This window comes from Triturus cristatus, chromosome 7 (genome assembly GCF_964204655.1).
Source record: "Triturus cristatus chromosome 7, aTriCri1.1, whole genome shotgun sequence".
In the NCBI taxonomy this organism is placed as follows: Eukaryota; Metazoa; Chordata; class Amphibia; order Caudata; family Salamandridae; genus Triturus; species Triturus cristatus.
The window spans coordinates 738375139-738398807 of record NC_140590.1 but is presented as its reverse complement, the minus strand read 5'-3'; the positions used below and the strand labels follow the sequence as shown (position 1 = coordinate 738398807).

Here is a 23669-nt window from a genome sequence, read left to right as displayed (position 1 = left end):
ACTGTAAATGTCATGTGAGAAGTTCCCCAGAGCCCCATTTCCCAAGTGTGGAATTGTACGTAATGTTCAAATTGAGCCCTCAATAAATGCAACCCACTATGTAATGTACATTATTTCTTTTTTTATTTCAAAGGGGGACATTTGTCTTGTGAAGAATCCCATTCACCCACACCCCATCTGAGTTTTGCAATGATTTGCTCCTCTTCCCATACTGAAAGAGAAATTTCACTAGTCCTTTGCTGGAATAAAACTCTGATCATCAATTCCAAGGTGGTAAATGGTCAGTGATTGTCAACCAACTAAGACGTTTGTGGGCAGTTAGAAACTTTCAAGACAATTTCTTTGCAGAGGAATCCACATGAGTAAAACCGTTCACACCTGTCAAGAGTTCTGTAAATTTCTTACGGGTGAAAATGAAGCCATGTTTACGGCCGAATTTGACTTTGTGAGTCGCACTCTCAATATGGAAGAGTTCAGGAACAACAAGTCAAGACTAAATATTACTAAAAACTCAATGTTAGATTTGACTCTTTCGAAGTTGGTGATATTTACATTATAAAAAATCAGAAGAGAGTCTCAAAAGGATTTTCGATATGCAGTGCTTCAACAAGAGTATTGAAGGCAGCATCTGATACTTTGCTTTTAGACGATAAAGTGCGGTGGAAGAAACACAGGGTGATGTGTTGAACTAGAGAGAAAGTTAGAAGCATGGTGAGTGCTGTGAACTTATTGATTTGACCCAGGGCACAAGTAGGGGGGTAAACACAGGTACAGGCCATCCACCCACTATTTTCACAGGGTGAGTGCCGTCCCTTCCGAATAACTTGGGGCCCCACATAAATATGCCAAACTTGTCCCAGTGTAATTTTCAGACATGGGACACATTCAGCAGCGCTTGTACGTTGTCTGCTTTCCACTTACCATTCCCAACAGCAACGTGCAGGCAGCGAGGGAGCTTTTTTTACACTTCCAGCTGGGCCGAAGTTAAGGGGCCCTCAGGCCTCCTTTTGTTTGGATATATCCTGACTGGAGGCGGCCTGCAACCTCACACTTAAATGTAAATGCCACAGAGGGGAAACAAAGGCACAAAGCTTGTTATCTCTTCTCAGGCACTAAGAGAGGCATGCTTTTGCTTTTGCATTTGTTCAGTCCTTGAATATAAGAGATGCATGCACTGTAAGAAGGTCCGGTGTGTTGGTCTGTCCCTGTATTTACACAAATAACAATTTCAATAGCACAATTTTGTTTATTTTACAACGCTACGCAACCCAGTGCAGGGTGTCAGAGCACATACACATACACGTTGACAATAAATAATGTACATGTGTACATCAATGTACAAGATGATTTACTTTAGACAGGGTTACAAGGCGTAGGAGTCACATGTCCTTCATAGCTCACTGTGCTATATTACATGGATTACAGTTTGTGAGCCTCAGGTAACAAAAGGATCTCTGTGTTAAAAGCAGTAACCTACTTTACTATCTAAATAAAGTAAAAATCTGTCATCTACATGTTACGTAATGCGCTTTGCAGGCGACACATTAACCCGCAATGCTGATTTGATTCAAATCTGGGACTTCACAAAACCCAGATCTCTCCAACAAACGCGTTCACCTGCAGAGTTACCCCACCATTATTATTATTCCCTGAGATTTACTGGGCACCTTTTACAGCAGATGACTTAACCCATACAATATTTTAAAATGCAGACTTTGCAACCAATTCAGCAGAACAGATTTACAGCCATGCTTCTCCTTGTTGCCAATTTTTTAGTGACGGGGTTTAAAAAAATAAATATATTAGTTGAGGCCCATATTTTGCAGCGGGATTGCACCACTTTTGTGGCACAACCCGACACCAAATCTCATTTGTTAAATCTCATAATGTGCTTAAATATACTCATGATATATCTGATAAACATGTTTGAGGCCCTAATATCTGATGTCACTTCTTGTGATGTCACAGCTAGTGAACTCACTTACTGTTATGTCACGTGCAATGTCACCTGTTGTGACATCATGCGTTGTGATGGCACGCGTCATGATTTCACTTACATACTGCCTAACCTGGTTATTCCCTCCACTTCTGTATTTTAGGACTTGTGCCCTGGATTGACCTCATACTTGCCTAATGGCAATAATAAGGAAGAGCTTGATAGTAATGATGTGTATGGATGTCTTAGGAGTTTTTCGGATGGTGAGAAAGCGAGCGAATTGGACCCGAATTTCTCAGCTAATTGGAGGAGTATCAGAGGCAAAAGAATATGCAATTTGACAGACAAGTTGAGAGGCTTCATAATTTTATTCAGTTTTATGTAATTTGTTGTCTTCATTAAGGATAAGAATTTGGTAGATATGGTTATTTAATATTAAATATAATGTGATCAAGAATACAGGCTTGTAGTCGAAACGCTTCATCCTGACATACTAAGGCAATAAACAAATTCATTATATCTTCAACTGGAGTCTGTGCCCTTGTTTGGCCCGCTGTGTTCGTTCTTTGGGATCCCGGTTTTAGATATATATAAATATATATATATGTTCGAGGCATATGAGCTGCAGATCACACACTAGGATAGTAGATCGCCATCTGGTGTTGGGCTCGGATCCTTGCACGTTGTTGTTGTCTTTGGAAGAAGTCTTTGTGGTCACGAGATAGGTGACTCCTCCCTTGGATGATAGTGCGCATGGGCATCAACTCCATCGTTAGATTGTTTTTTTCCGCCATTGGGTACGGATGCAACTTTTCCGCTCCGGTTGGAAATCTCAATTCCAAGCTTCTCGAAGCGTAAAATTTCCACAAAAACCATTGAAGCACCTTCATCTTCGACATCGATTTCATCGGCTCGATTCCGGACGTTGACGCGCCCGCTGGGCCTATCCACGCCGTGAGGCCTACGGCTCATGGAAAGGATGCCTTTCAAAAAATGCCCCCAGTGTGGACCAAAATTTCCACACAGTGACCATCACAAAGTCTGCAACCTGTGCCTGTCACCTGAACACGACGAGTCCAACTGTCCAGCCTTTCGATCCAAAAAGACCATTCGAGATCGAAGGGCTCGAAGACACATCATGGCACAGAGACCAGCTCCGGAACCAGAGGACATCTTTGATGAAGGCCCCGATGTCCCAGATGACGATTCCGAGGATCTCCAAATCATCTCCGAAGCAGAGGACTCAGACGACCCCATCACTCCTGGGCAACGTGTGAGTACTACTGCCCCAGCCCCCAACCCCTCCAAAACCAAAGGCAGTGGTCAAGACTTCACCTGTTGGCCCCAGTCGAGACCGAAAACATCCTTCAGAAGCCCTGCCTCCGGGCTCGGCTCCGAAACCGCACAAGCCTTCCGGTATCTCGGGACCGAGCAAACCGCATGTCATTGTCCCACCGGCACCGAAGCCAAAAGACCACTCGGCACCGAAATAGGCTCCGACGCCTTCGGCCCCGAAAACGCCAAGGCCCATAGATAAACCGACGGTTCCCAAGCCTAAAGATCCAGCTTCAGCTCTGAAACCATAATCGGCACCGAAACAAACAGCTAAGGACTCTGATACACCTCCTAAAGCCAAAACCTACACGGATCAGCCAAAACCTCGCTCGGAACCCAAAAAATCGGCACCAAAAACTATTTCAGAGGAACAAGAACTTTTTCACCCAGATCCCATCGCTCCAAGGCAGAAAAAGATTTATATTAACCCAAAGACTGGACATGTCATGGCTGTGCCATGTAAAAAACGGAAACTGGACACACAATCTGCTCCAGTTCCTGTACACAGGAAGGACTCTGCAACATCGCCTATGCCCCTTTCTCTCCTATACTGCCTTCTAACCCACCTCCTCTGCCTACACCACCCTTACCTGTAACTTCTCCATCACATACACCACCTCCAGATGATGATGACCTAGGGGGTGGGGGTGATCCTAATGACCCGTTCACGGATCCAGATACCTCACCACTTGATGATTGGGCATTCCCTCTCCCAACAGACATGCCAGAACCTCAGCCATATCCCTCCAAACCATCTCCTCCAGATGATCACCTAGTGTTTGGCCAAATATTAAATAGAGCGGCACTTTACCACGGTGTCACAATGCACTCTGACGCACCAGAGGAAGACTTCCTCTTAGATACTTTTGAACAATCCCAAAAGTCAGTACAAATCCTACCTATGATCAAAGGAGTCAGTAAGCACGCACCCGAGGTATTTAAAGACCCCATCCGTGCCAGGGTTCTTAACCCTAGAATAGAAAAGAAATATAGGCCTGCCCCTGAAGATCCTAATTACATCAAAGGACAGTTGCCTTTGGATTCTTTGGTCGTTTCCAATGCTAGGAAACGCGCCAACTCCCAAACCACAGGAGATACACCACCCCGACAAAGAATCCAAACTGCTAGAAGCCTCTGGCAAAAGAGTAGCCGCACAAGCCGCTAATCATTGGCGTATTGCCAAAACCCAAGCACTACTAGCACGATATGACAGGGCACACTACGACCAGTTAGAGAATCTCTTACAACATCTGCCTGAACAGTATAAAACCCAGGCAAATGACCTTATCCAGGAGGGAAAGCTTATTTCAAACGCGTCAATTAAATGTGCGCTTGATGCCGCAGACACCGCCTCTAGAGCAATTAACACTAGTGTGCTCCTTAGACGACATGCCTGGCTACGCATTTCAGGCTTTAAGCCAGAGGTACAAACTACCATACTTAGTCAGCCATTCAACCAGGAACAGCTATTTGGACCAGCAGTAGACACTGCCCTTGAAAAAATGAAAAAGGACACCGAGACTGCTAAGTCCATGGGAGCATTACAGTCTCCACAAGCATGTGGCTCCTTTCGGCGCTCCTTTTACAGAGGAGCCTCCAAAAATATGGGCGCAGACACCTCATCTACATTCAAAGCCACTACACAAACATCCCTCAGTAGCGGATATTTTAGAGGAGGATGCAGAGGAAACAACAACAAGGGACGAGGTCGAGGTAATAACAACACTCGCACCTCCCCTGCCCCAAAACAGTTACTTTCCTCCGCTTCCCCCAGACCATTCCACTCCAGTTGGGGCAGACTAACACAGTTCCTACCTGTCTGGAACTCCATCTCAACAGACAAGTGGGTAGGACAAATTATCCAGTATGGTTACTGCCTGGAACTCACAACTAGCCCCCCACATATACCACCCAAACAGCGTTCAATGTCACCAGACCATCTTATGCTCCTCAAACAAGAGGTTCTCTCATTGCTCCAAAAACATGTAATAGAGCTAGTTCCCTTAGAACATCAAGGGACAGGAGTATACTCACTCTACTTCCTAATCCCCAAAAAGGACGGTACTCTAGGACCAATTCTCGACCTCAGACCCCTAAATCTGTATATACACTCAGATCATTTCCGTATGATCACTCTTCAACAAGGGCTCCCACTGCTGCAACAAGGCGATTTCCTTGCCACACTAGATCTCAAGGACGCCTACTTCAAGATTCCCATACATCCTGCTCACAGGAAGTATCTAAGGTTTGTGGTGGACGGACAACACTACCAGTTCACAGTCCTTCCATTCGGGGTAACAACCGCGCCCAGAGTATTCACAAAATGTCTGGCAGTAGTAGCAGCACATCTCAGAAGACAACAAATTCATGTCTGCCCGTATCTAGACGACTGGCTAATAAAAGCCAAGTCATTCAACAAATGTGTTCTACACACTCACCAAACCATCCAAATCTTACATAACTTGGGGTTCACAATCAACTATCCCAAGTCTCATCTCCAACCCTCTCATATACACCAGTATCTAGGAGCCACCATAAACACCTCCACAGCCCTAGCATATCCCAGCCCAGCCAGGATAGTCAATATATAAGCTCTTATCACAAAATTTCAAATCCAACACTCTCTTCCAGCAAGAGTGTTCATGCAACTCATAGGCATGATGGCTTCATGCATCTTAATTGTGCCTTATGCAAGAGTTCAAATGCGTCCCTTGCAAGAATGTCTAGCACGTCCGTGGAACCAGGCTCACGGACAACTCACAGATATGGTGTTGGTGGACAGCTGCACACATCGCTCTCTACAATGGTGGAACACAACAAACTTTTCCAAAGGGCGGCCGTTCCTAGAGCCTCTTCCACAGATAGTGCTGACAACAGAAGCATCACTCACAGGATGGGGAGCTCATCTCCTCGGACACACCACTCAGGGCAAATGGACCACTCAACAGAAAGTGCTCCATTTCAATTACCTGGAACTGCTAGCAATATTCCTAGCACTAAAATCATTCCAACTACATGTACAGAACAAAACTGTCCTCATCCGGACGGACAACATGACAGCCATGTATTACATACAAAAACAAGGAGGCACACATTCTGTGCAGCTGTCCCAGCTCGCACAGAACATTGGAGATGGGCCATTCCTCAGAACATATACCTACTTGCAGAACACCTTCCAGGGGTTCACAATCAAATTGCCGATCTGTTAAGTCGACAAACACAACAGATCCACAAATGGGAACTACATCCCCAAGTCCTAGTGCCCTTTTTCAAACAATGGGGCCAACCAGACATAGATCTGTTCGCCACACACAAAAACGCAAAATACCCAACCTTCCCCACCCGGAGTCAAAGGGCAATGCGATATGGATGAACTGGTCAGGCAGATTTGCGTACGCTTTTCCGCCTCTCCCACTCATTTCATTAGTGGTAGGCAAGTTCAGACAGTCTCTCAAACTGATCCTAGTAGCTCCCACATGGGCACGCCAGCCGTGGTTCACAACACTACTGGAACTCTCTCTAGTTCCACACCAAAAACTGCATCTCTCCCCGTCCTTAATCACCCAGAACCATGGAGAGATCAGACACCCAGATCCAGGTCAAATGAATCTGGCGATTTGGCTCCTGAAGTCCTAGAGTTCGGTTACCTTAACCTGCCACCAGACTGCATGAACATTATAAAAGAAGCCAGAAGACCTACCACTAGAGCTTGCTATGCTGCAAAATGAAAAAGATTTGCCATTTACTGCACTAACAATGATATACACCCACTGGATGCTTCCATCCAGAACATCATTTGCTATTTATTACACTTGCAAAGATGTAAATGAGCATACTCATCCATTCGTCTCCACCTAGCAGCATTAGCAGCCTTCTTACAAAATCGACAACACTTGTCACTCTTTATAGTCCCTGCGATCAAAGCCTTCATGGAAGGACTTAAAAGAATTATTCCTCCCAGATTACCACCCTCTCCAGTGTGGAATCTAAACATTGTTCTTACTAGGCTCATGGGACCCCCATTTGAACCTCTGCATAAATGCGAACTACAGTTCCTCACATGGAAAGTTGCTTTCCTTCTCGCTATCACATCCCTCAGAAGGGTAAGTGAAATCCAGGCTTTAACCATACAAGAACCATTCTTACAATTACACCATAACAAAGTGGTTCTTAGGACAAATCCGAAATTCCTTCCAAAAGTCATATCTCCTTTTCATCTTAACCAATCATTAGAGTTACCAGTGTTCTTCCCAAACCCAGACTCGGTAGCTGAAAGAGCTCTTCATACCTTAGATGTTAAAAGAGCCCTACTTTACTACATTGACCGAACCAAATCATTCTGCAAAACAAAACATTTGTTTGTAGCTTTCTCTCCACCACATAAGGGCAACCCCATTTCCAAATCTGGGATAGCTAGGTGGATTGTTAAATGTATCCAAATATGCTACCACAAAGCTAAACGCACACTAACAGTTCCCCCTAGAGCGCATTCCACACGCAAAATAGGGGCTTCCATGGCATTCTTAGGGAACATTCCCTTAGAAGACATTAGTAAGGCAGCCACATGGTCTACAACACACACCTTCACTAAACACTATTGTGTTGACGTGCAAGCAAAGCAACAAGCTTCTGTGGGCCAAGCTGTCCTTAAAACTTTATTTCAAACTGCTGCAACCGATACAGGTGTCCACCACTAGGGGAGATACTGCTATATAGTCTATCCTAGTGTGTGATCTGCAGCTCATGTGCCTCGAACAGAATATGCTACTTACCAGTATACATCTGTTCTTGGCATGTAGAGCAGCAGACCCACACACGCCCACCCACCTCCCCGGGACCAGTATCTGTTCCAGCATTGTCTTACTTAGACATCACACATGGACATCTCTCTCGCTCTTCTACAAACTCCCATCATTTCCCATCATGGCGAAAAACAGTCTAACGATGGAGTTGATGCACATGCGCACTATGGTCCAAGGGAGGAGTCACCTATCTCGTGACCACAAAGACTTCTTCCAAAGACAACAACAACGTGCAAGAATCCGAGCCGAACACCAGATGGTGATCTACTATCCTAGTGTGTGGATCTGCAGCTCTACATGCCAAGAACAGATGCATACTGGTAAGTAGCATATTCCATATATATATATATATATATATATATATATATATATATATATATATATATATATTCACTGAAAAAACCATAGGTTTCACACATGTTATAGTTAGGAATTAGCATTTAAAAAACCTTGCAAATTCACTGAAAAAACCATAGGTTTCACACACGTTATAGTTAGGAATTAGCATTTAAAAAACCTTGCAAATTCAGTGAAAAAACCATAGGTTTCACACACGTTATAGTTAGCTGGACATTTCACTCGTAAAAAACCAATGAAATTTCCCCGTTATAGTTAGTTAAGCTAACTATAACTCGCGCGCCCGCAATGCACTGCTGATGACGTCACATATTACATCACTCATGACATGGTCAGTGACATCACTCATGACATCACTGATGACATCTCAAAGGACATCACTGATGACATCATCCAGTGAATGTGTGTTTTTCTGAAAATTAAATATGTTTTATATATGTATATCTCAAGGTCGATGGAAGAATAAATGAGTATATAAGTGTCTAAATGGATGATTTGTTTTTGAAAAATTGATTGTATTACTGACTGATTAAGTGTATCTTATTGAATACATGGCTAAGTGAGTAATGTTTAAATGTGTAAATACCTGTATCAGTCTCTCACTTTGTGTATAAGTGGCTGCATGGGTTGGTGAGCAGCTACATGAGTGTCTATATAGGTTATTAGTTGGTTTTTTGAGTATCAGTATGAGTGTCTGAGTGTCTGTATGGTTCAGTGGGGGGTATTACGTAGTGCATAAGTGCATGAATGAGTGACTCACTGTTTGTATGTGTTGAAGACAGCATATGTGCAGGACTGTATGGGTGGAAGAGTGTGTGTATGGGTGTGTTAGTGAGTGAATGGCTGTCTCAATAGTGTCTTTATGAGTAACTACATATGTTTTAAACTAGTATATGTGACTATTGGTGTATATAAGTGAGTGTATGTGAGAGTGAGAGATTGAAAGAGTTCCTGTATGAATAAGTATGTGTTTCTATAAGTGATTGTTTAAAAGACTAAGTATGTGTAAGTTTCCATAGAAGTAAGTGTGGTGGTGTGTGTATAACTGTATATGCAAATAAATGTATGTTTGATTCTTTATTAGCATGAGTAACTATGTGTGTGAGTAACTCTATGGATGAGAGGCATTGTGTTACAGGATGTATAGGTGTATGAGTACATATGTGTGAGTACACGAATGAGTGACTGTACAGGACTGTTGGTGAATGAGTGGATGTTTATGTGGATCTTAGAATTATTGAAGAGGTTGTTGTAATTGGTATTGGTATGTCCATTTTTTTGAAAATTTCAGTCTCTATTTTTGAATGTGTGTATCAAAGGTTATATTAGGGTGAGAGGAGGTCTGCCACTCTATCACATGGATGATGTCATCAGTGATGTCATCAGTGATGTCATTTGAGATGTCATCAGTGATGTCATGAGTGATGTCACTGACCATGTCATGAGTGATGTAATATGTGACGTCATCAGCAGTGCATTGCGGGCGCGCGAGTTATAGTTAGCTTAACTAACTATAACGGGGAAATTTCATTGGTTTTTTACGAGTGAAATGTCCAGCTAACTATAACGTGTGTGAAACCTATGGTTTTTTCACTGAATTTGCAAGGTTTTTTAAATGCTAATTCCTAACTATAACGTGTGTGAAACCTATGGTTTTTTCAGTGAATTTGCAAGGTTTTTTAAATGCTAATTCCTAACTATAACGTGTGTGAAACCCATGGTTTTTTCAGTGAATTTGTATGGTTTTTTAAATGCTAATTCTTACCTATAACATATGTGATTCCCATATTTTTTTTATTGATTTTGTATGATTTTTTTATCTTAAATTCTTATATTAAATGTTTTTTTTTTTAAAAAAAACAAGTTTTTTTAAAAACTTTTTATTCTCTTAAAACACTATGTTTTTTTAAAAAAAAAATCTGCAATATATCAAGTTTTCTCTTTTTTTTTTTTACCAAACAGGTAAGATACATTAGTATAACATAGAAAATATTTTTTTTTTTTTTTTTTTAGTGCGCGTACGGTAAGTGTACGGTAAGCGTACGGTTTACGCAATGTCCGTAATTTATCTACTCTGTTTGCGTATAGTTACACAATTTGCGTAGCCGCGCGTACTGCGCGTGGGGCGCGTAGGCGTGTACGCTACACGCGCACGTTACGCGGAAGTGTTGTGGAGTGACTGTTTTGCGCATGCGCGCGAGCGCGTGTCTTTTTTACGCGCATGCGTACTTTTACCGTAAGCGCACCGTAAGCGTAACGTACGCGCACGGTGGGTCATGTGATCATGAAACACAACTTTTGATTGGTTGAAACTAATTTCAGTTCTAGAACTCTCCTACACCACACCCATTCCCCTCATTTCTGCTTGTGATCCCTTAGGAGAAGGAGTTGACTTGTCTTTGTGATACGATGGCAGACCAGCACTCTTCTACTGAGAGTGAGGCTAGCAGCACCACCATCAGGCAGAGAAAGAGGAAACAGAAGAGCTCTTTCATATGGGAGTATTTCAGTTTTCCAGAGGGTGAGAAAAAAGTCAATGCTGCTTTGGTGACTTGCAAGCTGTGCCAGCGTGTGCTTTCGAGAGGAAATCCCAACAAGAAGTATTCCTTCGGGAATCACACTATCTTGAGACACCTTGAGGATGTGCATCCTAGGACACATGCACGACATACTAGAGGCAACCCTTCAGTAAGTCGAGCAAGCACATCCACAGCAGCTCAGCCGAGTCCTTCTTCGGAAGCTCAGCAGAGCCCTTCATCTGTGGGGGCACAATCACCTTTTTCTGATCCTCTGGAAACGAACCCTCGGTTTGGTAGGGTTACTATGCGGTGTTCATTTTGCCATGATCTAATTGTTCATAGGGAGACCAGTGTTCCCCTCATTAACAACAAAATAGACCAGCACAAATGTCCAACCAGCTAATGTTTCCATACTTCCTTTCCTCTGTCACTGCATGAACACAACAGCTCTTTTAAGAGCCAACCTTACCTCTCAACTTTTTTTTATTTTTTCTTTAAAACTTTTTTTTTTTTACCGTACGCGTACGGTAAGCGTAATTTTTTTTTTTTTTTTTTTTAAAACACTAAAAATCAATTACCACATCTCAAGATCCTTGAGGAATTAATAACTAAATACTAAAAATCTTTTTGAGATAAAGTGGAAGAAAGAGACCTTCTAATTTCTCAGTTACCTGTCCCACCCAACAATTTAATTTTTAATTAAAATGTAATTGAAATTACTTGAAAAAATGGTTGGTTTTTTTTGAAAATTTTCTTTCACAATCTGAAAAAAAAGAAAAAAGTATTAATATTTAATAAATCAATATATAACACAGTACACGTATTTACATATTTTTCCCCAAACATTTTTTGCCTTTTTTTTGCTGTTTTCAGAATATATTGCATTTCACTATAAATTGTGAAAGCAATTGCATTCATCATTTAACAGCGGGCAAAAAAAAAATAACAATCTCAAAGATTGTTTTAAAAAAGCCCACAATCTCTTTTTACTTAAACATAACATTATAGAAATGCATAATATTCTAAAAAAATATCATCTAATATCAATACTTATTTCTTTAAAATACCGTCTGACATTTTTGTTTCAGAAGTATAATCACAAAAATATATCTCAAATAACTCCACAATACATCTGGTTCAATTTCCTTTAGGCCAAATAGTAATTTTAAAATTCTTTTTTGATTAAATTTCCAATGGTAATCCAATAAAATTCTAAAGTTTAAATTGTACAGATCTCACCGATTCTCTGTAACATTTTGGTTTCCGAAAGATTAATTAATAATTAAATAAGTCCACAATACAATTGTTTACCTTTCCTCATGGCCAAATAGTAATTTTAAAAATCTTTTTTGAATAAATTTCCAATGGCAATCCAATAACATTCCAAAATTTAAATTGTGCAGATGTTACCGATTTTGTCTAAATTTTTGGTTTTCCAAAGTTTCATTAAAAATTAAAAAAGTCACCCGGCATTCGCAATGGACAAGATGCTCCTGCCAGGTGGCGACTACAATCGAGCGCTTTATTCTAGCGCGCCCGACGCTCGTCTGACGGGCCCCACGCGTGTCATGGTGCAAGTGTGGCACGCGGCCAATGCAGCTATGGGGTGGAAGGACCGTTTGACCCGGGCGTCACCACTATACGCGTCCGAGCGGTTGGGCTCCCTGTGGACCTCTAAGGGCTTTGAGAAGTGGGACATAATAGGCATCAGTAAAGTGGGGGATCTCTGTACGAGGGGAGGATTTAAAACGTTCGATATGCTGCAGACGGAATTTCAGTTGCAGGGCAGTGAATACTTTCGGTATTTGCAGGTCTGTCATGCGCTGGGCTCCGTCTTTTCGGAAGTTGCCTCCATCCCGGAATATTCCCCCCTGGAGGATAGAATGCTGGATGGGCACGTCCCGGACAGCACGATCTCACTGATATACAAAAAGCTGATTAACGACCGCTCGGGCCTGTTGACTGCCCTTCGTGCGGCTTGGGTTGCCGACGGGCTGGAGTTGGACGACGAGGACTGGACCTCCGCGGTGGCCTCCCCGAAGGAGGTGGCCATACCGGCTCGCCTGCGCTTCGTCCAGCTCAAGATACTCCACCGGGTCTACATGACGGGGCCAAAGCTTCTGCGTATGGGCTATGCTGAAGATGGGTTGTGTAAGCGTGGGTGTGGTGCTTTGGGGACCTTTCTGCATATTTTGTGGGAGTGCCCGGAGGTGGAAGGGTTCTGGCGTGGTGTACATGAGGTGCTGCGACTGGTTACGCATGTGGCGCTGTTGCCTGAAGCGAGGAGATGCCTGTTGAATGTGTGGGAACCGACTGATTACTCGGCGCCGCAGACGTGGTGGGTGACTCTGGGATATATGATAGCCAAGCGTGATATTGCTCAACTGTGGGGATCCCAGAGGCCCCCGACGGTCTCGGCCTGGAAAGAACACATGGACTGGTGCATGTTTCGAGAAAAAGTGGTGTATGTGGCGAGGGGTAAGCCTGGGACATGGGTGAAAGTATGGGGCCCCTGGAACGCCTACCGTGGGGGTATCTGTGCACCACCGTTGCTGCCTGATACCTCGCCAGCCCCGTCCCCTTAGCCGACTCATTCCCCCGATGCCGGGCATTGGGTTCCCCCAGTCCTCGCTCTGCTCTCTTCCCCCTCTTTAGACTCCTGTGGATAGTTGGGATCCCCCCTCTAGGGGAGCACGTGCTGCTATTTCCGATTGTGGGTTGCCTTGTGGGTGTGGTTTTCTTGTTGTTCTTAATTTAAAATGAAACCGTATAGTGGGGTCTGGCTGATGTGGCTTTTGACGTTGTTACCTCCTGAGCATGCTCCTCCGCAACACCACGTGTTCCATAAATGTATGTCGTATGTTCCTGTCATTGCTAGCGGCCGGCCGGAAGGTTGTAGGCCCATACTTGTATACTCTTGAGACTTGTAATAAACGGTTTAAAAAAAAAAAACAAAAAAAAAAATTTAAAAAGTCCACATTACAATTGGTTACCTTTCCATTAGGCCAAATGATCATTTGAAAAATCATTTTTTTTGAAAATTCCAATGGTAATCCAATAAAATGGTAAAATTGTTTTGTACAGATCTTGCCAAGTCTCTCTAAAATTTAGGTTTCAGGAAGATTAGATAGGAATTTGCTAAATCAAAAGGCAAACGTTGCTTGAAAATCAATTGGGAATCATTACACAGTGTCCAGCCTTTTTCACATTTAAGATAAACTGTGTAATGTCCAGAAGTAACAGTAGGTCCTTCATGGAAAATTATTGCAACTGTTACAAAAGATTTTCCTGAAATTGATAATTGCTGTCCTGTAAACTTCTTTATTAAAGTATCCAATTTTGAACCATCAGCTTTACATCGTTGCATCATTAAAATTACATATTGTCCGTATTCCTTTAAAATTAACGTTGAAAACATTTCAGATTGACACTCACCGCATTCCATGTTATGATTAGCATCTTTAACTAATTTAGCAAAAGTGACTGTTTTACTTTCTGGCAATGTTAAATAAATAAACCTTTCAGAATCAACATTAGAGCCACATGTATTGTAACAGTTTTCACAACTATGTTCCCATTTATAAGAGACACCAAACATATTTTCAATGGGAACCCCTTCTTCTTCCAGTACCTGAAGAAAAAACATCAAGAATTCCTGTGCGTCTTGCTGTACATTTTGAGAAAACTGTGTTCGTCCTGAACATACATCTAAAAGTTTTCTAATTTCAGTAGCACTTTCTATTTGAGTTTTATCATTACTCAGCTTTTGAAAAAGGAGACTCAACTCAGAACAGAATCTTTTTCTCTGATTTACTATTATCTGCTCTTGCACACTTTCCAGATAAAATGCAACATTCAGCACTACATTAGCGTAGCAGTTGACACCAGAGCTATTTTCAAAATGACATCCTACAACCTCTTCTTCATTTTCCTTTTTTTTTTAGCTTGCAATTACATCACTCCTCTTTTTTTTCCTCCTCTCTACATCTTCATTACAGATATTCTCATTTCTCCTTTTACGAGAAACTACACGTTTCTCCAACACAGGATACTGACCTAAATGAGGAGCATAGGTTCTTCTTAATCTATTATACTCCTTTACACAATTTGTATCAGCACTAACTTTTGAGTCATCAAAGTCTATCATGAATAAACCAGATAATGTTTTCACTCGTGACAAAGCTACATAAGCCATACCTTCTTTGAACACAGTTGAACCAATGTTCACAAAAGCACAATCTACAGTCAATCCTTGAGACTTGTGAATAGTTACAGCATATGCTAGCGAAAACGGAAACTGCTTCCTACGTACATATAAGTCTTTCACAAGCATGAAACGAACTGAACAACGACAAATGTCTTTAACTTCTTCTATCTGATCAAATTTTATTTTTAAACATTCAATTCCATCTTTTTTCTGATAATTAATAAAACCCACAACTCTTCCCATAGCTCCATTAACTAAACCTTTTTCAACATCCAAATTTCTCCTTAAAAATACTCTACAGTTCATGCAAACATATAGATTTTTCTCTAATCCAGCTGTTTTGGAAATGTTCTTCTCTAGTGAATCCAATTTATTTTTCAGTGTGCCTGTTAATGTGATAGTAATTCTTCCATCCTCAATTTTGTCCACTGCTTCCAATTTCCTGATATCTTCCTTTTCCAATTTTAAAAGCTCCTCATTGAATATTGAGCATTCACGTAGAGTTGGCATTAAGCAGATGACACTTTTCTTTTCTGCAATATTCTTGTATATCTTCTCTGCAACTATTTCTTCCTTTGGAAATAAATTATGTAGCAGCCGACTCTGTAATGCTTTTTTGCCAACTTCTGTGAGTAGTCCAATTCTGATATCTTTCAGAATACTTCCATATTCTTCATCGTTTGCTTGCCTCATATTAGTAGTAAGTTCCTTGTACTCAAAGAAGGACCAAATATTTGCATTACCGATGCTTCCCAATGACTTCTTTGTGTCTTCATGTGTCACAGTATTAAACACTGGTTGTCCTTTAACTGGAGTAAGTTGTAGAAGATCCCCAAAAACTATGACATGTTTTCCACCAAATAACACGTCATAGTCTGTCCTTAGAATTTGCTGCATTCTTAAATGCACAAAGGCAAGCATTAAGTTTGATACCATGCTCACCTCATCAATAATGAGAACTTGCATCTTCTTCAATACTCTTGAAACTTCCAAGCATGCTTCTCCAGTTAGCTTGTTGTATTGTATTTTGTTCTCATGCTCCACTGGTAACATTAGCAAACGATGTAAGGTGATTCCTTTTATGTTATATGCTGCTAACCCAGTTGGATCAGTAACCACACAAGACAAAGTAGAATCCGTTTTTTGCTGTAGGTAGCTTCTGATGACTTTTATTAGGAAACTTTTTCCAGTTCCAGCTTGTCCGCTTACATACATCCTGATTGGATGAAATGATGTGCATGAGCACTCTTTTTTTTCATGTAGAAATCCGTGATCAATTTTGCTTCTGATCTCTTCATAAATTTGTTGCTGCTCTTCATTCAGTTGTCTTTCCAAATTTTGTAAATCTATAAATTCTTCTTGAGCTTGATTCATAGCCGTTTCCACTTCATTCATGGCTATTGATGCTTCATTTTCAACGATTGGTTGTCCTAGGGGATCTTGACTGAGTGTTCCTGAACTTTGGCTGTCTTGAGAACTGTCTCTAGCTACTTCAGCTGCAATTGTAGTTTCCTGTTCAATTTCTTCATTTAACATTTGCAGATAAGTTGAGAATGTACTGCATTGTATGCTGTCTTTGCAAGCATTAAAAGAATCTTCATAGCTTTGAAATTCTCCCAGTAGTTCATCCTCTGTACGCCATGGTTTAAACAGCTGTAAAAGAGCCAAGTAGTAAAATTCCTTTTTGTCAGTAGTGTCGCAACTCAGCTTCCTGTGATTTATCAAACTTCCTTTTGTTTGCTTCACCAAACATCCTTCCTCACCAATGACTTTATATTTTCCATTGTTGATGTCTTCTGCGGCTTTCCGTGAATAAATGTAGTTCTGCAGCACTTCATAGAGACACATGTTCTCCAGATGATGACTTCTTTTTGGATAATATGTGTCCAACATGTTTGATTTCAAAATATCTGTACTTTCTGGGTCATTCTCGGCCAAATATTCAATTTCTCCAACAGATTTCAGTACCCGATTTCTCATTGCTGCAAGGCCTAAACTTGCCCAAATTATTCTTCTTGATTTCGAGTAGAGACTTGCAGAAGATAACCTATCTGAGCATTCGTAGGATCCAATTTCTCGATGCGATAACATCTTTAAACTGAAACTGTACAGCTTCTTACTGACAGTCTTCTCGTGAGAAATCTCTTCCCACATTTCTTTCAATTCAGTTTTTTCAGATTTAGTAATGTAAGACGTTACATATCGAGCAACAGCAATGGAATTGTCAGCTACATACTGTATATCCATGTTAGCATTCCACATGGATAAAATGACTGGGTTGTAGTCATTTATATTTTTTGATTCTTCTTTTCTTTTTAGGTTGTAGGTATTCTTAGGTGATTTTCTTGTGATAGTATGTCTCACAGATGACATAAAACTGTTTACTCTTCCATTTGAAAGAACAGGTCTAGGAAATCCAAATCGACATTTAGTGTAGTATTTATCTTTGCTCTTGTATTTCCGTCGACAGTATTTTCCACACCGATGACTTTGGAAACGTAAAACTTGCTCCTTTAACTTTTTCTCTTCTGTGCTTTTTGGTATAGCACATGTTGCATATTCTTCAATGTAAGATAACACTGCTTCATCAGTATCTGTTCCAAACTTTGGGGCATCCTTGATCCACAACAGCATATGAATATGAGGAGCACCTCTTGCCTGGTACTCTTTTCTCCAAAAGAAATCCACTACTTCTCCAAGAGGTGGATTTTTTTTATTGCAGATGAAGGACATCATAGCCTCAAATCTATGATTGAAATATCTGCAAACATTAACCGGATCCAATGAGCACAGTTCTCCTGCTGTCTTGTATTCGATGTTTTTAATGTTTGAATTTGCCTCTCGTAGAAAATCCAGTAAATCATCCCAAGCGTACTCAGCACAGCTTAGGGTAAGGAACCATGTTGGTGTTCCTAAATTCCGTAACATGCATTTTAATTCACCATGGCGTCGGTACCAATATTCATTTGGCCCACGCTGACAAGCCATCAGATTGATCAGTTGTGTTTCCAAATGATCATCTCGGTGCTGCACTTGCTCCATAAAATCCTTAGCAGACACATTTTGTAAATGTACTCCACTTTTTAAAATGTGATTTACTGCATAAGATAGTGCAGACAAGTCGCTTTCAAATAAAAGATGTAACAAATAAGGAATACTTTGTCGAAATCTGGGATCTTCTGCATATAGTCTTGTAGTCCGATACTCAGAAGCTGGAATCTGTTCTGGACGTTCATCGTATCGTCCTCCTTTTCCTTTAGGAAACAGCTGGGGAAAACATCGAGCTTCTAAGCTCTCCTCCCATACACTCACGGGAGTTCCTTTTGCTTTCTTCATCTGAAACAGATCAATATTGTCTCCCATAACTTCTTTTGAATGTAGAGGATGTATGCTAAAATGTTCATAAATTTCTTCTTCCTTTGACTTGTCCACTTTTTCAATTTGTCCAGTTGGTGTTTCTGTGTCTTCTTGTAAATCTTCTTCTTCTTCTTCTATATAAATTGATTCATACCATTTGTTATTCTTTTTCAAATACAAATTTGCTCTTTGTACTTTCCGTACATCTACCAGCTCCTGCCAAATCTTCTTATTCTTTGTAGGTACACCATTAACCAGAATAACTAATGGTTCAGTTTCCAAAGTATCTGCATCAATAGTTTCCATATTTTTTTTCAAATCCAAGGGCAAATACACCACTCTACCTTTTAAACCTCTCAGTAAATCTGAAGGAGGTAATTTACCAGTTTTGGGCTCCATACGTACTATGGTCTGGAACGGATGAACACATTGAATAAGTATAGACTCATATGTATTTAATTCAGAAAGTTCGGCAGGAATAACATCCAATTCTAAATTATTATGTACAGCTCTGGTTGGCATTCTATTTTCCTCTAACTTGTTGTAACAGTATTTACAAATACGCTGATCTTCACCCAATTCAAAACAATTTTCAAGAAATATATATGTGGCAAAATCCTTCCACTTATAATTATCTTCATTTTCACTCTTTCTGTAGAGATCAACATTCCTAGTTTGTTTTCTATAATGAGTTCTGCGGCAACAAATACAAGTTATATTTGGTCTTTCATTAGAGATTATTGCAAATTTTGTTATGTGATCATTAAATGTTTTACTTACAGAGGGTTCTACATTCTCTTCCACTTCTTCCTCATTTACTGTGTCCTTTTCTGCACTGTCTTGTTCAGGACCAAAGTAACAAAACTGAATTTCATCAATAACCTTCTCTACATCTGATACCGATCCACGGAACAGAGCCCTATTCAATTCATCTAACTTTATTGCTGGACTTTTAGCAAAATACAACCGTCTCACAAACTTTCTCATTTCAGTATGATGAACAGCCAGCATCCTAAAATGATGGAAAACACTATTACACACTTTTCTAGATAGACAAGCCAGAGAATGACCCTGCAAACCAGTATTCTCTCTCACTCTGCATGGATCTAGACTTTGAAGCACCTTAATCTTCTGTTTTACACTTTTTTTACTATATTCTCTTAGAAACTCACGAAATTTATCAATAGATTCCTGACGCACAGTGCAAATACTACTACAATTCCAAGTGTACACTGGGGCTTTAGGACGTCTCCCCATAGCCTCATCCGCCATCACTTGTACCTCATCTCTTGGAACCATTATCTCCTTCTCCATTATGCAACCATTTTTCACTTCATAAGCACGACCTCGGGTGTCAACTGCATGCAGCAAACTATTACTTTGAAAATAACTCTCTTAATTAAAAAAAGGTTCACTACTTGAACTATGCATCCATTCTCCTAAAAACACTTTACAAAAGTTTGTTCTTTTCACTACTCTTTTCCTTTTGCTTTGTGATTTCAGTACATTAACCATTTTATCTAATGTACGCATCCTATTCAAAATTAAAATGAATAGTTTCCTTTTTAATTCTAATGCCTTTGCTGCAATGGCTTCAATTTCTTTTTTTCTCTTGTAATATTTTGCTTTTTTCTTATATTTCTTCACATCCTTTATCAAATTGGACATAACTCTTCTCTGAAACATTTTTCTACGTATCTCTTTAAACGCTGTTTTTCTGTTTAAGTTAATCTTTGTTATTGCAGAAGGTATATTTGCATTAACTAAATTCTCAATTTTTTCCTGTTCTTTTCTATTGAAAACATTCTTTCCAGTACAGACATTTTGTACATTTTTCCTTTTTTTGAAGATGTTCTTTAAAAAATCTTTTGTCTGCTTACCAGAAGACTTTCTCTTTTTCCCAACATGAGCATCTCCAACTAACTTAGGTCCTCCAGTTGTCTTCAAATATAGTTTTTTTTGTGGTTTTTCCTTACTCTGGATTTTGTAGGCATCTTAAATTTTGTTCACTGCTCTTCAGCAATACCTGAAAAAAACTAAAAAAAAAATCCTTTTTTATATTTAAATATATTACTACATTTTTTATGACCTTTTCAAATCTTAAAATACTAAGTACCCCTTTCCTAGAAGTGAAAATCACAATAACACCTTCACAAATTAAATATCTAAAAACAATTCCTGTGTGCACACAGAGTCATGCTTTGAAATTAGGCAGAAAACGAAATTTCTTTGCCAATTGGAAAGCACACATTCTACTACTTTTTTGGCAAGTGGTAAGTACTTTTACAGTCTGACACATTTTGAATCCACTTTTCAGATTCTGATAAAAGCACATGTCCAAACTGCTTTTTGAGACCAGCACCATGTGTAACCTGGGTGACTGACTACACTCCAGCAAGGGCAACCAGCCTTAGTGATGCTGAATGTATTTGCATTACTGACTGCAACCTCAATCCCAACTCGGTTGTGAATACTGTGCATGATTCCACAGGATAAGCAGCTGGGTGTGTGCTAAGAGTCTGCTTCTGCATAAAAAAATAGCTCCCCCTTTCCATCTAATGCAAATGTAAAATCACCAGAGCAATACCAAACAGATTTCTGAGACCAGCAACATGTGTAACCTGGGTGACTGACTACACTCCAGCAAGGGCAACCAGCCTTACTGATGCTCAATGTATTTGCATTACTGACTGCAACCTCAAACCCTAAAAGTATTCCTCATTTATACCACTACACCTTAATTTATGGTGAAAACATAGTCCATATTATTTTACATGTTTGTATTTGCATTACTAAGTGCAACCTCAAACCCCACTCGGTTGTGAATACTGTGCATGATTCCACAGGATAAGCAGCTGGCTGTGTGCTAAGAGTCTGCTTCTGCACAAAAAAATAGCTCCCCCTTTACATCTAATGCAAATGTAAAATCACCAGAGCAATACGCAATAAATCTCTGCCTGTAATTCCTCTTTGCACACAGAGTCATGTTTTCATATTAGTCAAAAAACAAAATTTCTTTGCCAATTTGAAAGCACACTTACTACTCTTTTTTTGGGCAAATGATAAGTACTTTTACAGTCTGACACATTATGAATCCACTTTTTAGATTCTTAAAAAAGCACATGTCCAAACAACATTTTCAGACCAGCAACATGTGTAACCTGGGTGACTGAGTACACTCCAGCAAGGGCAACCAGCCTTAGTGAAGCTGAATGTATTTGCATTACTGACTGCAACCTCAAACCCCACTCGGTTGTGAATACTGTGCATGATTCCACAGGATAAGCAGCTGGTTGTGTGCTAAGAGTCTGCTTCTGCATAAAAAAATAACACCCCCTTTCCATCTAATGCAAATGTAAAATCACCAGAGCAATACCAAACAGCTTTCTGAGACCAGCAACATGTGTAACCTGGGTGACTGAGTACACTCCAGCAAGGGCAACCAGCCTTAGTGATGCTGAATGTATTTGCATTACTGACTGCAACCTCAAACCCCACTCGGTTGTGAATACTGTGCATGATTCCACAGGATAAGCAGCTGGCTGTGTGCTAAGAGTCTGCTTCTGCACAAAAAAATAGCTCCCCCTTTCCATCTAATGCAAATGTAAAATCACCAGAGCAATACCAAACAGCTTTCTGAGACCAGCAACATGTGTAGCCTGGGTGACTGACTACACTCCAGCAAGGGCAACCAGCATTAGTGATGCTGAATGTATTTGCATTACTAAGTGCAACCTCAAACCCCACTCGGTTGTGAATACTGTGCATGATTCCACAGGATAAGCAGCTGGCTGTGTGCTAAGAGTCTGCTTCTGCACAAAAAAATAGCTCCCCCTTTCCATCTAATGCAAATGTAAAATCACCAGAGCAATACCAAACAGCTTTCTGAGACCAGCAACATGTGTAACCTGGGTGACTGACTACACTCCAGCAAGGGCAACCAGCATTAGTGATGCTGAATGTATTTGCATTACTAAGTGCAACCTCAAACCCCACTCGGTTGTGAATACTGTGCATGATTCCACAGGATAAGCAGCTGGGTGTGTGCTAAAAGTCTGCTTCTGCATAAAAAAATAGCTCCCCCTTTACATCTAATGCAAATGTTAAATCACCAGAGCATAACGCAATACATCTCTGCCTGTAATTCCTCTTTGCACACAGAGTCATGTTTTCATATTAGTCTGAAAACGTAATTTCTTTGCCAATTTGAAACCACACTTACTACTCTTTTTTTTGGCAAGTGATAAATACTTTTACAGTCTGACACATTTTAAATCCACTTTTCAGATTCTTAAAAAAGCACATGTCCAAACTGCTTTTTCAGACCAGCAACATGTGTAACCTGGGTGACTGACTACACTCCAGCAAGGGCAACCAGCCTTAGTGATGCTGAATGTATTTGCATTACTGAGTGCAACCTCAAACCCCACTCGGTTGTGAATACTGTGCATGATTCCACAGGATAAGCAGCTGGGTGTGTGCTAAGAGTCTGCTTCTGCATAAAAAAAATGCTCCCCCTTTACATCTAATGCAAATGTAAAATCACCAGAGCAATACGCAATAAATCTCTGCCTGTAATTCCTATTTGCACACAGAGTCATGTTTTCATATTAGTCTGAAAACGTAATTTCTTTGCCAATTTGAAACCACACTTACTACTCTTTTTTTTGGCAAGTGATAAATACTTTTACAGTCTGACACATTTTAAATCCACTTTTCAGATTCTTAAAAAAGCACATGTCCAAACAACATTTTCAGACCAGCAACATGTGTAACCTGGGTGACTGAGTACACTCCAGCAAGGGCAACCAGCCTTAGTGATGCTGAATGTATTTGCATTACTGACTGCAACCTCAAACCCCACTCGGTTGTGAATACTGTGCATGATTCCCCAGGATAAGCAGCTGGCTGTGTGCTAAGAGTCTGCTTCTGCACAAAAAAATAGCTCCCCCTTTCCATCTAATGCAAATGTAAAATCACCAGAGCAATACCAAACAGCTTTCTGAGACCAGCAACATGTGTAGCCTGGGTGACTGACTACACTCCAGCAAGGGCAACCAGCCTTACTGATGCTGAATGTATTTGCATTACTGAGTGCAACCTCAAACCCTTAAAGTATTCCTTATTTATACCAGTACACCTTAATTTATCGTGAA

At 40.5% G+C, this 23669-nt stretch overlaps 1 protein-coding gene across 1 annotated transcript in view; it reads left to right on the top strand.

The window, feature by feature from the left end:
* The window catches only part of ENGASE (endo-beta-N-acetylglucosaminidase), a 244404-nt gene that overhangs the window by 204047 nt on the left and 16688 nt on the right, over window positions 1–23669 (top strand). The window lies entirely within an intron of this gene.